Below are 15,788 nucleotides of genomic sequence, written 5' to 3'. Positions count from 1 at the left end.
CTTAACTAAAAATAAGCATCCAAAGTCAAAGAGGGGAAAACAAACGTCACTATGAGTGCCCCACTTAGAAGGGTTAGTCAAGGAGGGAGAAGTCCAACACCAATCAACTACCGAAGCAACTGGGCTAAGCGCCTGTTGTAAGTGCTGCTGGGTCTCTGGGTAGAGGGACCCTGTGGTTTCCCTCGCCAGGGCGGAGGAGGGAGTGAGCAGGGTTCTTACCCGGCTACCACGAAAGTGTCTCAGCTTTTATCTTTTTCTTTTTTTCCTATATTAGAATGCCACTGAAAATTTTGTTTGAAGAAAGTGCTCGTTGTTAAAAACAAACATTTTGAAAGCCACTGACCCAGCAAAAATTAATTCTGGGGATAAAAATCAACATAAGTTTTACAATTATAATTTTTAGACCCCTTTCTAACAACTGGCTCAAGAGTATCTTAATGGTGATCACTGTGGGGGTTGGCGGATTATTTATTTAACAGTGATGAAGAGGTGCAAAGGTTTCATGGTTCTGCAGCATTTGAATTCTGTATAATAAAAAGGAATACTTTTCTAGGCAAAAAAGTGTATGAGATACTTTACGTCAGCCTACTTGTCTTTCCTATGTTTTTCAAAGGAAACAAATTAGAACTAAATTTAATTGCTTCCCTGGGCAAAGATGAAATCTTACTAAGGCTTCACACATGGTTGTGTTTATACTACGAAACAAGAGAAAATGCTCTATGTTTAATTAATAGTAAAAACCTATTGAACCTATAGAGCCATTCATTCTCTAGGGGAATTGTGTACATGGGAATATTTTTTTTCCAAACAACTTCCATAAGATTCCTGCCTATTCTTTTACAGATGCAAATCAAGTGTTTCAAACTTTAATTACAAAATGGTGTTTAAATGAAGAAATGAGAACAAGAGAGAATGAACAATAACCTTAGGGAATGAGAAGCAATCTCTCTTCTAAGTTCCCTCCTCCCAATTCTGGAAAAGGAGGACGATATGTTCATGCTGAAAACTATGGAGCACTATTTCATCGATCTCTATTCTAACTTAGCGTAGAAAGTTTTGTCTTCAGACAGGAGAGATGCACCCGGCAGGCACTGAGACCCTGGCTCAGAGGGACTATTTCAGATTCTCCTTTTAGCTGTTAAATACGCAAGCAGGGTGCCCTCCGTCCATGAAGATGAACACCAAGCCCTCCAAGCTCTCCACCAGCAGGACAAAGGCCCTACGAGATCCCAGGAGGAAGAGCCGAGTCTGGACACCCGTCTACACTCTAACCCTCCCTGGGACCTATGGCATCCATGTGAGAGGCAGCCGGTCGGGGTGAAAAGTACAGTCCGGCCACACAGTCCCACCCAGCGGACTGGCCCACAGAGCAAGGAACCCTGACCTTGCCCTCGCCAGCTCCTTCTCTGAGGAAACGTGTTCACTGGCTGCAGATTCTGAACTATGCCTCAGATGCATTCCCAAACTCACGCACACACGTACACAGACACCACAAGTGACAGGACATAACTTTCTCTAGTGAGGAAAATCTGGCTTATTTATGAAGAGCTAACCACTTGCCAACAAAGTCGACTGCAATCGATGGCAAACAGGGCCCCGTGACTTGTTTAACTCCCTTCTCCACAAGACTCTTCTGCGTTGGAGGATTCCAGATGCCTCGCTGAGATCCCTGGAAAACAGTGTCCTGAGACGGCTGTGCTGATGCCTCAGCTTTGGCCCCCAAGCTCTCATCTGCATTGGCTCAAGACCACCCGGCCTGGCACAGGACGCGGCTTCCTCGAGCCGGGCCTTCCACCCTCACCATGCCCTGGCTCGGGCACCACAACCCGCCCAGCATGAACTCGGACTGCAGGGGGCAGCACGGGGTGGGGGTGCTCCAGGCCCCACCACCGGCTCCCCAGAGCGCTCCAGAAACGTGAAGCGAAGGGGGAGCATTTGCTGGCGGCCTGGAGATGGTGTTCAAGGCAGGGCATTACAAACCAGGGTCCTGGGCTGCCCTGGCCCTGGGGCCCAGCTGTGCCCTGAAACCACGGGCGGGCACCTCCCCAGGAGGCTACGGTTTAGCTGTTCCATATAGTGGGGTTAAAAATAAGATTTTATTTGAAAGAAAGGATCTCACTGTAAATAAACAAACATCTTGAAAACCACCACATGGCAGAACTAACTTCAAATAAAAGGAAAGTTAAAAGAGAGAAACTACTCAAAACACGGGGTCTTACTTTAATGAATGTGTCCTTTCTTAAAAGGAGCGAGGAAAGAAAACAGTACTAAAACCAAATGTTACAGCTTGGAGTTCTCTCCTTTATTTTTGCCTGCCTGGGAAAACAAAACAAACAAAAAAAGACAAAGAGAAGAAAAACAAAGGGAAGATCATATATTTTAGTTTCTAGGTCCTTGGGAAAGTCTTAAATCCTATTGCACCGACTGCACAATTTCAAGAAACAGAGTCACAGAGGGCATTAATCTCCTAATTTAAATTCCTAAGATAAATCTTTGGTTAAAAAAAAAAAAAGAATGGAAGAAAAAAAATTTTTTTCATAAATTGCCTGTAGGAAAACAAAGCAAGGCTCCCAATTTCGCATTTTTGCCTTCCTGTCCGTTGAGCACCCTTAAAAGCTTTCAATTTCTCCATTTCTAAAAGAGCCAGTCCTTCCTATAGGTGTTCCTAAACCCGTGAAGTGTGTCTCTTTAAGGTCAGTAGGCAGGAGGGAAATTGGTTTGTCACTCTGTGGTAGGCTGGGGCTGGATACAATTTGCAGAAGGAGGGGAAAGCCCTGGGGACACTGGAATCCAACAAGTCACCAAGAATTATGTTCACTGTGGTTTGGCATTCCACGAAGAATCCTTTCTTTGACTTTTTAATTTTTGTCATTCTAGACTCATACTGGATCCAGATGATTTAAAAAATCTTGCTTCAGACGATCTTAACTTTTTACAGTTAATGGCTTCCAATGACATTGAACCAAACAACCTTCTTTGCATTTTATAGGCCATCTAAAGCCAGCAAACTAATCATGTAGTCATGCAATAGTCCTTTACAGGAAGTGTCCTCACCCTGAGTACGGTTCTTTGGGGAGTTTGTTAATATGCTCAGTCAAGTCAGCTCTGCTTAAGCCAAGTATCCTCTCTCAGTGCCATCCTCTGAAAAGATCGAATGTCAGTTTCTAAATCAACAATCCCTCTTACTTCCTCCCTCCCACTCATTCCTAAATTTCCACAAGCAACATTAGCATACAGTGCAAATGGGAGACACAGCCATTTCTAGGCACAGGGAGCTTAACACATTTTTAAGGAAGCTAAAAGAGAATGTAGCAAAGTACCAACTTTCCTTATGCTCTGCAGATATAGGAATATTAACTCAAGTTGTTTTATAAACTTGGAATGCTATTGGAAGCCATCTTGGTTAGACTCCAAGCAGACCTATTAAGTGACCTAATTTTTATGTTCTACTTTTGAAGATCTCCAGGACAGAAATTCTACAATCTCCATTGGTAGCTTGATTTGTGGTTTAATTTCCTTCAGAATCAAAGGGGGCTGTTTCTCTCAACTTTTTAAAAAAAGTTAAACAAGAGCTTAGATCTTGTTAAAGATGTCATTTGAACCTGAAACAGGTAAATGGAAGAGCAGAAAAGTGAACCACCAAGAACTAGGCCGTAATAGGCTAAGTAAAGCCCAGGCTGAAATGTCATCAGCTTACTGAAGATGGCCACACTGCCCTATCCTGCCCAGGAGAGTCTGCGTGCATCATGGTCGTCTGCGTTCACAACTCAGGTTCATGAGTTTAAGAAATAACTGCAGTACAGAGTCGTTGAATCATGTATTGTACACATGAAACTAATATAACACTGTATGTTAACTAACTGAAATTAAAATAAAAACTTAGAAAAGAAGAAAAGAAAAGAAAAGAAAAGAAAAGAAAGAAAAGAAAAGAAAAGAAAAGAAAAGAAAAGAAAAGAAAAGAAAAAAAGAAGGAAAGAAGAAGGAAAGAAAGAAATAAAGATGGACTCTACAGCTCCTGGATGGAAAGCAGCTCATGTGCAACAAAGAAGTATTTCCTAGTCACTGGGGAAAATCTTTCCCAGGCTTTCTACACTTTCCAAATGAGAAGAAATTGTGTTTTTTGGTTTCCTTTTCCTTTTGTGTTTTTCTAGGAGCCCCTAAGCAATATTATACTCAGGTTTTCTACATTTTTTTTTTTTTAAGGTGAACTTTCCACTGAACTACACTCCATGAAACAAGTCTTTTGGAAATTTTACCCTTGGCCTCCTGGAATTTTTCAATGAAATTCGAAAGAGATGTTTACCTGACCCCAAATGTTACCCGAGTGAAGACTCTGTTTTTAATTCCTTGAACTCTTCTCTTTCTCTTTTCTTGTCATGCCCTCTGGGAAAGAAAGACACATACGAATGTTGGCTTGACCTCAAATGGCAAACACCAAGATAATAGAGGTCTAATGGTTTCTCAAGAACTTGGACAACATCACAGAGATGAACTATGCCTCCTTCTCTGGCATGGTCCTTTACACATCACTTTCTTGGATCAATGTAAAGATAGAAATGCCAGCACACTGTCTCCAGGACAAAAACAAGATGCCAATCCCTGGAAGAATGAAAGGAGTATTATGGATTTCTCAAAAGCACTAAGAGAGCAGACAAAGAAACTATGACCTAAGTGGTAGGAAGAAGGAGGAGTTAGAACCATTTTCTGCCAATTAGAGAGTCCAAATGAGGCAGAGCGCAGGCTCCCTCTGGCAGGCAGCATCTCAGGAGTGTAGGAATCAGGCATCTACCATAAACAACAGGGTTTAGTTGATAATTTCCTTTTCTTGCAAGAAGGAAGGTTTATGGCATGGAGGCTTGGCAATTCCATTTCAAATGGTCACATTTACCCCTCTTTAGGAATGGCTTGGGCTGCCACACAGACAAACACAATCACGTTGAATGCATTTCAGGGCCTTCTTTCTCCTCTTTTCCAGGTACTTTCCTCCACCAAGAAATCAAAGGGTGAGATCAATGGCTTCACCTTACTGCCAATTTTCTCCGAGAAATATCTTCCAGGAATCACTTAGGTACAAGGCTTCTGACACCATGCTACTTGACTCTATCTCAAACTCTTGGTTCCCAGTAGCATACGTGCTCCTGACTACCTGTTCTGTAATACAGCAAACTACCACATGATCATCAACCATGCACATGAGCAATGGGGGCTCAGAGCCTCCAAGTTCAGCTCTCTGCTGCCTAGAAGCTATAATCCAGTAGCAGGAAAAGTGTGGATTCACACAAAGCTTTGTTTCCAGCAGATCCTTCTGAGAAGGTGTATTTGGTATAATCGTGAAGGTGAACTCAGACCCAATACAAAAGTGTAGTTTCTTTCCTCTACCTTTTTGAACTTGACTCTGCAAAAGAGATGAAAACTGCCCTCAAACAAAGGAAAAAGGCCTTCACATGGCCTATGAAGTACCCAGAGTTCAGTGATTTGGTAGTTGTTACAGTCTGGCCGTTTCCCCCACACAGAGTCAAACCAGTGAAATCAACTGGAGCCATGGTCGGAATCTTCTCAGATTTCAGGACCAAGCAAATATAAAGATGAATCTACACAAATGCCCACTGTAAGTAAGTAGTTCACACTTGACTATCTGGACTGATTTGTAGAAGTCTTGAAAAACTGCTCTTTGGTATCTCATTTAATAAAAAATTCATCTATATTTCATTTACAGTCCACCTTGGTATATCTAATCAAGGACTTTAACAGGGATCTCTAGGTGAAGGAAAAAAACATGCAAATCACTGAGTTTCCTCATCAATGAGAGTCAGAAACAAGATGTTTGAAGATGGTGATGGCTGAGGAATTCATATGATTAGCAGTAACAGGGAACAAGTAAGTAGGCAAATAAAGATTTCAACCTTTTTGTTTATTTCATCCAGCTCAACTCAGCCTGGCTACTGCTTTCTCCCCAGGCCACTTTGCATAAACAGGAGCCCTAGAATTAGAAACAAGGGAATTTATTTTGTTCCCATTCCATTCAAAGTTTCATTGACTAAGTTTAATATCAATGGCTTGTTTTTTTAAAGGACTGATAGTTCTAAAAATGGTTTTTCTTCTGGATGCCAAATGAAAGATCTTTAGTCTTAGTTCATGTGGAAACCATCTGGCCTAAATGATGATTCAAATCTCTTGGCAAACAGCTGATTATAAGGATCTTGTACATGGACATGGTATTCTAAGCCATCTTGGAGGGAAGGAGCTAAATGGTCTAGGATTCTTATAAAATTTAGATTAAAATTGATAAAATCAGAACAGAAGCATCCTATAGTCTTTGGGGTTCCCCTAAGTACTTGAGTAAGACAAGACAACAGGATGAAAAACTTACCAAGAAACATCAGGAGAAGAACAAGAACATCTGCTGGAATGTACTTTTCATTAACACTGAAAATGAGCGATGCGGTGTGATCCCAGCTTTTGGGTCCTTGTGTGGGCCTGTTTCTACCTATCTCTAGGAAATGAGAGGAGATGATACTTGCCAACTCCCAGTTAAGTGACGTACAGGTACATGAAGTCCCTCTTTGGCTCTGCCTGGGATATAAATACTCCGTATACCTTTAAAGGATGAATTAAAAGATTAGCACCAAGGGCTCCTCAGTGGCTCAGTGGGTTGGGCGTCTGCTTTCAGCTGAGGTCATGATCCTAGAGTCCCAGTATTGAGGGCTGCATCGGGCTCCCCACTCAGCGGGCAGTCTGCTTCTCCCTCTGCCCCTTACCCCACTCGTGCGCGCTCTCTCTCTCTCTCTCTCACTTACTGTCTCTCAAATAAATTAAAAAAAAAAAAAAAGATTAGCTCTGGACAGAGGCTATGAGTGCCATTGGTCTTAGGAAGGCACAGGTGTCAGCATGGACCACAGGCCAGGCTGTCTCTGCTGCTTGATGTGGCGGAAGAATCTGGGAAGTTCAAGCTGGGGTATGTGGAATAATAGGAAACACATGATGACAAAAGTTCACTAGCTGTTCTCCATGGAAACCAGCCCCCAGGAAGCTATTATGGGTGTGGAACACGGGAGGGTCAGAGTGGATGTTCAGCCGGGAAACAGCTCAGCCACACGTGGGTCCAGGCAAAGAGAACCTTCTGCAATCAAAACCTCAGGAGCACTACAAACCTTAGCAACAAAACTGGTCTTCCTCCTCTTCGTTACTGTGAATTGCCCGAGGCCTTGCTAGGTGCCACAGTGCTAATAAGCACTTGATAGCATTTATGTCCATGGAATGCTCACCACAAGTATATGAGACAGATGGGGACAGTGGGAGTTGGGATACCTTGCTCCAGGTCCTATGGCCAACAAGTAACACAGACCCCTCTCACATGACCTGCCAGTGGTCTAAAAGGCCATGCAACACCAGAGCTAAAGGGGGACGAAAATCAGGCCAATGCTTGTCCTTCTCTGAAGGACTGGAGACCAACTCTGGAGTTCAAATCCAGTTGGATTTACGTACCAGCTTCGCCATTTTGCGGTTGGGGGATGTAATGATCCCATGGGAGCCAACGCCTGCCCACTTTATTCTCCTTTTCCTGGGGCAAGTTACTGAGCCCTCTTGGAGCTTCTGTCCTCCTGTCTACCATGAGGTCGTCATATTCTCTCCTCTCCAGGCAGCTGTGAGACAATTTGACGATGAGGAGGCAGTACACAGAGACTGACCATTCTTATTCCATTTGATTTCCAAGCTGTCTCCCTGGCAAACGGCACTCTACCGCTTGGTTTCCCAGAAGTGTGGTGGGGACTGCAGTGTCTCTGCCTCTCTCTCTGGGTCTCTCAAAAATAAATTTAAAAATCTTTTAAAAAATTATTTATTTATTCATGAGAGACCCAGAGAGAGAGGCAGATACACTGGCAGAGGGAGAAACAGGCTCCTCGTTGGGAACCCAATGCGGGACTTGATCCCAAGACTCTGGGATCACACCCTGAGCCAAAGGCAGATGCTCAATCACTGAGCCACCCAAGTGCCCTCCTCTCTTTATTAATACAATATAAACTATGTTTTCTGGCAATTATGTGAAAAACTCTGGAAAAGGGCATTTCAATATAACAAGAACTAGAATGTTATTTTTATATATATCAAGACTTGGAATTTTCTTTTTCATTATTTTCACTGCCTAATACAGGTCTCGTGGATTTTTTAACTCAGTAAGCTTATTTCTTTATTGGAAGTGGAGAGAAATCTAGTAGCTTTTGTTTCAAAAGGAACAACTGTTAGATTACTATCACTCCTCCTATCATTCTAATCTTGTCCTTCATCACCAATAATAAAAGCATTTCTTACAGTCATTAAAGCTTTTGCCATATGAACTGTGAAAAAGATAATGAAACAAGGCAAACCTAAATACTCTGAACTTTGCTAATGTTAAATTATCTGTTGCACGGCCAGTTAAAGTTGGTCATAGAGACTCACATTTTCCACAATCTATCTGCCGGCATGGCTGATGCTTGTTGGCAATGAAGCCAATCAGAGCCATCTTACTAAATGGGACAAACGAAGACTACGTTTGACACTACAAGCTAACTGCTTTAAGGGCCTGTGGGTCAACAATAAATGATACAATAGGAAAAGACCACCAGAAAATGCTGACACCTCCAATCTCTGCTTTTGTCTCCCACACCTCTTGGACACAGGGACTTGGGTCTGAATCCTAAATATCTTATACCCACATGTAAGCCATTATGAGTAGCTGTTCTTGCAATTTAATTCCACATCTGCTCTTCTGCAGCCTTTAGAAATCTTGTAAATTTCTCTGACAACTGTTTGCAAAGGCCATAATCACAGGCATCTGTAACTGGATCCCCAGCTACAAGGCAAAACACCACATAATTCCAACAGGCTTTTGGTCCAACCTTATTTGGTTTCTTGTCTCTCTTGCTTTCTTTAAAATTGTGCTGAGCCTTCAATTTGCAGAGAGAGCTGATTAGCACTGGAAGGAGGCGGCCCAGGTCCACCCAGACGTGGGCACATCCTCGACGTCTCCCCTTTGGGTGCTCAGGCACCTTTACAAAGAGCCCCGGTGACTGTGGTAGGAGGCAGTGTGAGCCAACGGGGAGAGTCCCTGTGCCACTTATGTTCCTCCCTGGTGGTTTCACACTCCCAGGACAAGGCCTGAGGATGCACACTGGCTCCAACGTAGATGCATTAGGACTTCTCCAACTCCTGCACTTGGGGTGCTCTGAAGCTGTGCGGCTCTGGGGCTGGGGTTGCTCTTCCTTTAGTTGGCCACTGGCATGATGTGTGGTCTTGAGCAACATAATTAATCTCCTTGTGTCTGTTGGAAATTTTAAAAATTTCATAGCATCCACTTGTTAAGAGGATTCCTATACTATTCTTTCATTCTGTTAACACTCACACAAGTCAGGTGGGAAAAGTTCTTGCACCAGTTTGGTCACATATTGATTCAATAACCCTGGGCAAGTCACCTCCCCTCTAGGAAACCTCCATTTTGTTTTGTTTTTTTAATCCCATTTTCTAGCCATCTCCTGTTTTTTATGAGGAACTAATGTAACAAGGTAAACAAGAAGTGTTCCTCAGAGGATGAAGCGTAAAAACCTAGGCATTATTATCAATGCCATCCTCATGATCCTCTTCAAAAATTCCATTCTGATAGTTATGAGCCCTGGAACCAGACAAGCAGGGTTAATACAAGTTATTTATCTACTCTAGCCTCAATTTCCTCACTGTTAATGTGGGGTTGAAATAATAGCACCTAACCCCGAATTCCTGTGAGGAAATGTAAAGAAAGCATTCAGAACAGTGCCAGGAACAACAACAAAAAAAATGGTGCCTAATATTAGCCACTCTCAGTATCCTGAGATAATTTAATTAACCCTGCTTTCTTATTTCACCAAACATCTCTCCAAATAAACTATCTTTTTCAAGGCATTCAACTTCAGTGTGCCAAGGCGAGGGGAGGAATTAATCATTACTGCTACATATACTACCTCATATCCAACCAACTCATGAAGCCTGTTTTATTATTTCCTCTTTATGTGAAGTTCAGGAAGGTAGAGCAGCTACTAGACGGCAGCCAGCATTCAGGGACAGGCCTGAACAACGCAGGGTATGCTCCCATTAGATAGGAAGTGGGGGAGTAAAAACAGTTTCCCCCCAAGTTAGAAAGTCACCTAATTTATATAAACAGTGTGGTTCAGAGTCGATGGTTAAGAATCAGCTTTTGATCTGGACTTCCGAGTCAATGCTCCGCCCAGAGGTACCTACTCCTGTCTTCCCTCCCCTGCTCCTCCTTAACCTGCACCCCTGTGAGCAGTGGGGGGAGAGGGGACCCCGGCCTCATGTCCCAGCCCCGTAGACCTGGGCACAGCCCTGGTCACCCGGCGGCAGGCCTGCTAGGGGGTGTTGGCCTCCTCCAACAGATCACGGGTTGGGGGGCCAAGGCCCAGCGCATCTGGTTCGCCCCATATACCCAAGCCTCTGCCGATGCCCAGCTGCAGGGACCACCCCGCTGGCTGAATGAGTACGTCCATGCTCTCCAGCCAGGTGTTCCCTGCTGTTCTGAGGACTGGTTTATTTGACAATCTCAAGAGCTTAAAAGGTCCCGGAATTACACCTTGTCACTACAGAATATGATCTGTATGGCACACAAGACCACACCTTACAAAGAATATTTCATAAGCCTATGTAATTAGAAAGAAAGACATCTAACTAAAACATGCTTATATTGTTAAGAAACTTAGCTCGTCGTGTCTGCGATGAAGCACTCTGACACCAAATACAAAGGCACGGACTTTCACACACATGCCTACGCATAACTAGTGCCTTATTACATTTTGTTGGAGGGTCATCCAGAAAAACCCAGTCAATAATAACCAAAAAAATGGGCAACAGCTATAAAGGTTACCTTTGGAACATTATATTTCCTTTTGAAAAGTATCAGGCAAGACAAAAGGATATAAACTTAAAGGCATTAACTGATTATAGAAGTAAAACAAACTCCAAGTTCTTTATACTACACCTACAGCCACAGAGTCCATTTACCTTGCCTCCTGGTTTTTTTAGTAACTACACTAAATCCAAGTTTTTTCCTTCTCACGCTATGTACTCTTCCAGTTTTTTTTTTAATTTTTATTTTTTTCTCTTCCAGTTTATAAGTGGGTTGGATAACTGTTTTAAATCCTCTATGATGTTTACTCCTGGATTTAATAAAGATTGATATGCTTTTATTACAAAGAGTATTTTGCATGGAGTAAGTTTATACTTCATTTAACACTCATATAAAACCTAGAAGTAGTTACATCCATGCTGGAACATTTAATCTTACCAAAATTATGTGGAACATAAGGTCATAATACCTCCAGAGTAACTGTATACGGAATGGATAATGCAGATTATGCCTTATGTAACCACAGTCAGTACTAGGGTGATTTCCTATTCTCTCATATCTTTGATTCTACTTAGGGATCTTTGACTCTTCATCCTCAGTGTTTATGATATTTCTGGGAGGATCAAACTGTTTGCTAGTAAAAATTAACCAAGCTTTTCCTTGGTGCTAACTTAGTGACACATTTAATGTGCTATTTTGTGGAAGGGGGAAATTGGATTTGCTATTTTTCATAAAATAACTCAATCCATACGTAGTCCCTGTTCTTACAAAGAGACACACTACAGTAGTAAAACATCCAGGATTTAGTGTGTATGTATAAATTTATAGAAGAGAATTAAGATGAGGACATAACCTTAAATGACCAGTTTATCTGTTCCCATGACCAAGCAACAAATGAAATGCAAAGAACAAGGGGAAGTAGTTGACCTACAGAGCCCTAACATTTTTCCCTCTGCAGCTTTTGAAACAGTTTACAGTTTCTTTATCTTTATTAGGACATTTTCCCTCATCAAATTAATGAGTCACTAAACAAAAGGCTTACTAAAATGTTTACATTTGGGAATAAACTATCTTTTAAGGCTTTAGTAGAAAAGACAAGTCATACTTTGCCGCTGCTTTGCAATAAAATCATCTAGGAAAAGGCAGGAAGAATAGTTTGGGATAGAATCATAGGATGACCATGTAAAATTCAAAGTGCTTCCTGAGACCTAATCAAAGAAAATGTTTGCAATCCTTTTTGCCCCAGAATCCTTAACATCATCATTCACACCTTCCTATCTTATGGAGCTCTCTCTTTCTTTTCTCTTCTTTTCTTCTCTCTCTTTCTTTCTGATTCTATTTTTCAGTTATCTCTATACCCAATGTGGGGCTCAAACTCATAACTCCCAAGATTGAGAATAGCATGCTCTATGAACTGACCCAGCCAGGTGCCCCTGAGCTTTCTTTCTGACAACTATTAAACAAGACATTCTTCTGGAATAATGTGCATTGTTAAAAACCAAATATCATGCAAGGTTAAGTGAGGGGAAGAGAAGTCAGTGGCAACCTTGTGCTGTGAGGACTTAAAGGAATGAGAAGCTTATTAGTTGAGGTAACAAAAATATAACATGGATAATAAATAATAATGGGCAACACATACATTCATCAAATTTTCCTATGGTTCTATCTGGACACATGCAACTGGCTGAACACATGGTTGATGGGTATGATGAGAGCCAGCACAAGGCAGCTGTGGAAGATGTGCTGTACACTACATCTGGGAAGTTTCTGAAAAGAAATGGTTCCTTTCAAATCCTTTCCATTTGGTGGTCTTTTCACAGTGGTCAAGACACATAGTCTGGAATTAGCAATAGTATAATATTCTTATTAATAAGCAACACATACCTACAGTCAGAGATCAAAGGGAAGTCACCAAACTCCACCCAGGGAACTCTGGGGAGGCCAGAAGTCCTCCGAGGTGGCAAGGCATTCGGTGCCAGCAGCTCAGGAAGGGCCCAGCACGCCTCCCCCAGGAGCCAGAGGACCGTGGCCCCGTCCTGGAGAAGGAGCCTCTGCACTCTGGTGCCCGTTCCTCCATCTAAAAGACACAGGTAGTTCCACAAAATAAAAGCTCACCTGCCTTTGTCTCCTGTGCGGCTTACATTCCACAGGGTAAACTGTGTGGAGGCAGTCGAGCCTCTGCTGTGTGGAGGCAGTCGAGCCCTTTCTCCCTCTTCTCTAAGTTTCACCATTACGTACCAAAATGACTCTCTGAACATCCTTTGCTGTCTCTGCTTCTCATTTCCTCTACATTAAGGTCTGCCTGCCTGCTCCCTCCTCAAGTTAATGAAAACTTGAGCACACAATCAGATAGTCAGCTGAATTACTCCTGGAGATCCAGGTGGTTGTTCTTCCTCTATTTCAAAATATTTCGAAGCTCTCCAGAGGTTCCTTTACACAAACAGAATCAACTCTACTCCTGATCCCTCATGGCAACAGACCCATAGACACAATAACCCAAGTGGAGGCAACCCAAGTCCCCATTAACAGATGAGTGGATCGACAATATGTGGCGTGTAACATACAATAGAATAATGTGCAGCCTTAAAAAGGATGGAAATTCTGACACATGTTACAATGTGGATGAGCCCTGAAGACATTACACTAAGTAAAACAAGCCAGCCCTAAAGGGACCAACACTGTACAATTCCTCTTGCAAGAGGCTCCTAGGGCAGTAATGCTCAGAGACAAAGCAGAAGGGTGGCTGCCAGGAACTGGGGGGAAAGGAAGAGAGAATTCCTATTTATTGGGTACAGAATTTTACTTCTGCGAGATTAAAAAAAAAAAAAAGCTCTGGAAATGGGTGGCGGCGATGGCTGCACAAAATGTAAATGTACTTCACGGCACTGAACTCTATCGTTAAAAATGTAAAAACTGGTAAATTCTGTTATGTGCATTTCACACAATGAAACAAAAACCAACAGGCAGTTTCTGCATCAGTCTTTGGCAACGTGTGTGCAGTCTCCTCCACTGAAGCTCTCTGGGTGGGAGCAGTCATTCACAGCACTCTGGGGAGAGCACCCACACCGTCCGCGGGGTCGGGGCTGGGGGCGCAGCGCTGCCCGAGGGGAGTCCTCTCCCAGGAAGCTCAGCTTCTGCATCAGGAATGTCTGACTCACTTCCCTTCATCGTGGGAAACAGAAGGGAGACATTTCATGTCCCGAATGGGATGGGTAATAAGCCCTCCAGGTTCCCTAAATTAAGGAAGGGGGGGAAGCATGAAGGAAGTCAAGAGCACAAGATGCTGAGACCTCTGGCACTGTCTTTCTACCTTGGGGTTTACTGCCTCCTCCAGGCACTTCTCCCTCCACGTTCACACTCTTGTAATGTATCTTTTTCATGATAAAAGGCTTTTTTTTAAAAACCACTCTACAAGGTCCTCATGGGCCCATCTTTGCCTCCAGGAGGTCATAATTTATAATACACCCTTGTGACCACACCAGCTGAAACAGATGGACAACAGGCTGGGACACTAAATCAATGTTTGAATGGGCAACGATGTATTCATAGCACATGTGGCAGAGGTGGGGGGACACACACATTTTGAGAACAGGCAACCAGACCAGAGACCAAGTATGTGTAGAAGAACCTGGGAGCTACAGCCACAGCCTAGAGGGTAGAGATTGGACCATGGCTCCCAGACAGCCTCACTCCCAAAGTGGCATATCATGACCTTCCCCCAGTCCTGCCCTACTCCCAAGCACTCCCACAAGTAGACCCAGGGCAAGAAAGAGAGGAAAATGGAGAGGACATCTCATGCCTATCAGTCTTCACAATAATATACAGAAATAGCAAATACTTGCATACTGCTCATCACAAGCCATTCCTCTAACACCTTACAGATACCTATTTCAACCTCACAACCACAAGAACTGTCTTATCCACTGATGGAAAAAACAAGACATAAAAAGGGTAAGGAACTCCCCCAAGATTTCAGAGCTACTAAGTGTGGGAGTGAGGCAGCTGTCCTTGCTCTTAACCATTAGGCTATCCTGCTTCTCTGAAAGAAGGGCTATTTACATATCACTAGACAGGGAAAGAGGCTGAAGGACCTTCAGCACTATGTAGCATGGTAGTTCGACCCTAATGTTTTTAGAGGGGAAGGCAGTAGAGCTTTGTGTAGAGACATCCTCCAAGTCAGGATGATGCAAGTAAGAGGTCAGCTTTTACAGCCAGCTCTTACTTCCTAGCTGTGTGGCTGTGTTAATAAACCTGAGGATTGGCTATCCACTGCATCTGTAATCTATGCTGTCAAGTATCCCTATGAGGATTAAACCAAGTTCCTGGCATGTACTCAATAGACAGAAGCTATTATAGACCCAGCCAAAGGCTCTCAAAATAAGCATCTGACAGGGTGCCTGCCTGGTTCAGCTGGTGGAGCATGGGACTCTTGATCTCAAGGTTGTGAGCCCTAACTTGGGTATAGAGATTACTCAAAAATCAGGTGTTTAAAAAAAAAAAAAAAGCATCTGACAGTCACCATCTAACAAATTAATCAAAATTCTACAATAAAGTAATAATGACTATAACACTAAACTGGCATGTAATAGTCGGTTCATAGCCACAGCCCTATAAATCATGAACAGTCTCTGTACCACAGAGTTTGGGGAGGGATTTCCCAATTTTTCCTAAGTGTTCCCCCGGGATAGTTAAGAACCAAGACACAAGAAAAAGAAAACGCACAAATTTAAGTTAGCAGAATGTTTTCCTTACAAACACAGGGTAAAAATTAAAGATAAAAAAATGACATTTTATAATACTCTTTGATTCTAGAAAGCCAAACATTCCAAAATTAGTAAATCACATATAAAAAATGAACAGCCTTCAATGACCAAAGAAAGAACAGAAATTGCTCATCATCAAACTTCAGGGAAAA

General features: G+C 42.7%; 1 protein-coding gene across 8 annotated transcripts in view; it reads right to left on the bottom strand.

Annotated features, from left to right (window-relative positions):
- LHFPL2 (LHFPL tetraspan subfamily member 2) overlaps positions 1-15,788 on the bottom strand; it is a 153,743-nt gene that overhangs the window by 86,650 nt on the left and 51,305 nt on the right. The window contains exon 1 of one of the 8 annotated variants that reach the window (XM_025998261.2): positions 5,904-5,926. The exons of the other annotated variants lie outside the window; for them this stretch is intronic. The gene's annotated coding sequence lies outside the window, so the exon portion shown is untranslated. Of the gene's footprint in view, positions 1-5,903; positions 5,927-15,788 lie in introns of those variants that run through there. 8 annotated transcript variants of the gene reach the window in all.

Source organism: Vulpes vulpes, chromosome 14 (genome assembly GCF_048418805.1).
Source record: "Vulpes vulpes isolate BD-2025 chromosome 14, VulVul3, whole genome shotgun sequence".
Lineage (NCBI taxonomy): Eukaryota > Metazoa > Chordata > Mammalia > Carnivora > Canidae > Vulpes > Vulpes vulpes.
This window is presented reverse-complemented; position numbering and strand designations above follow the sequence as displayed.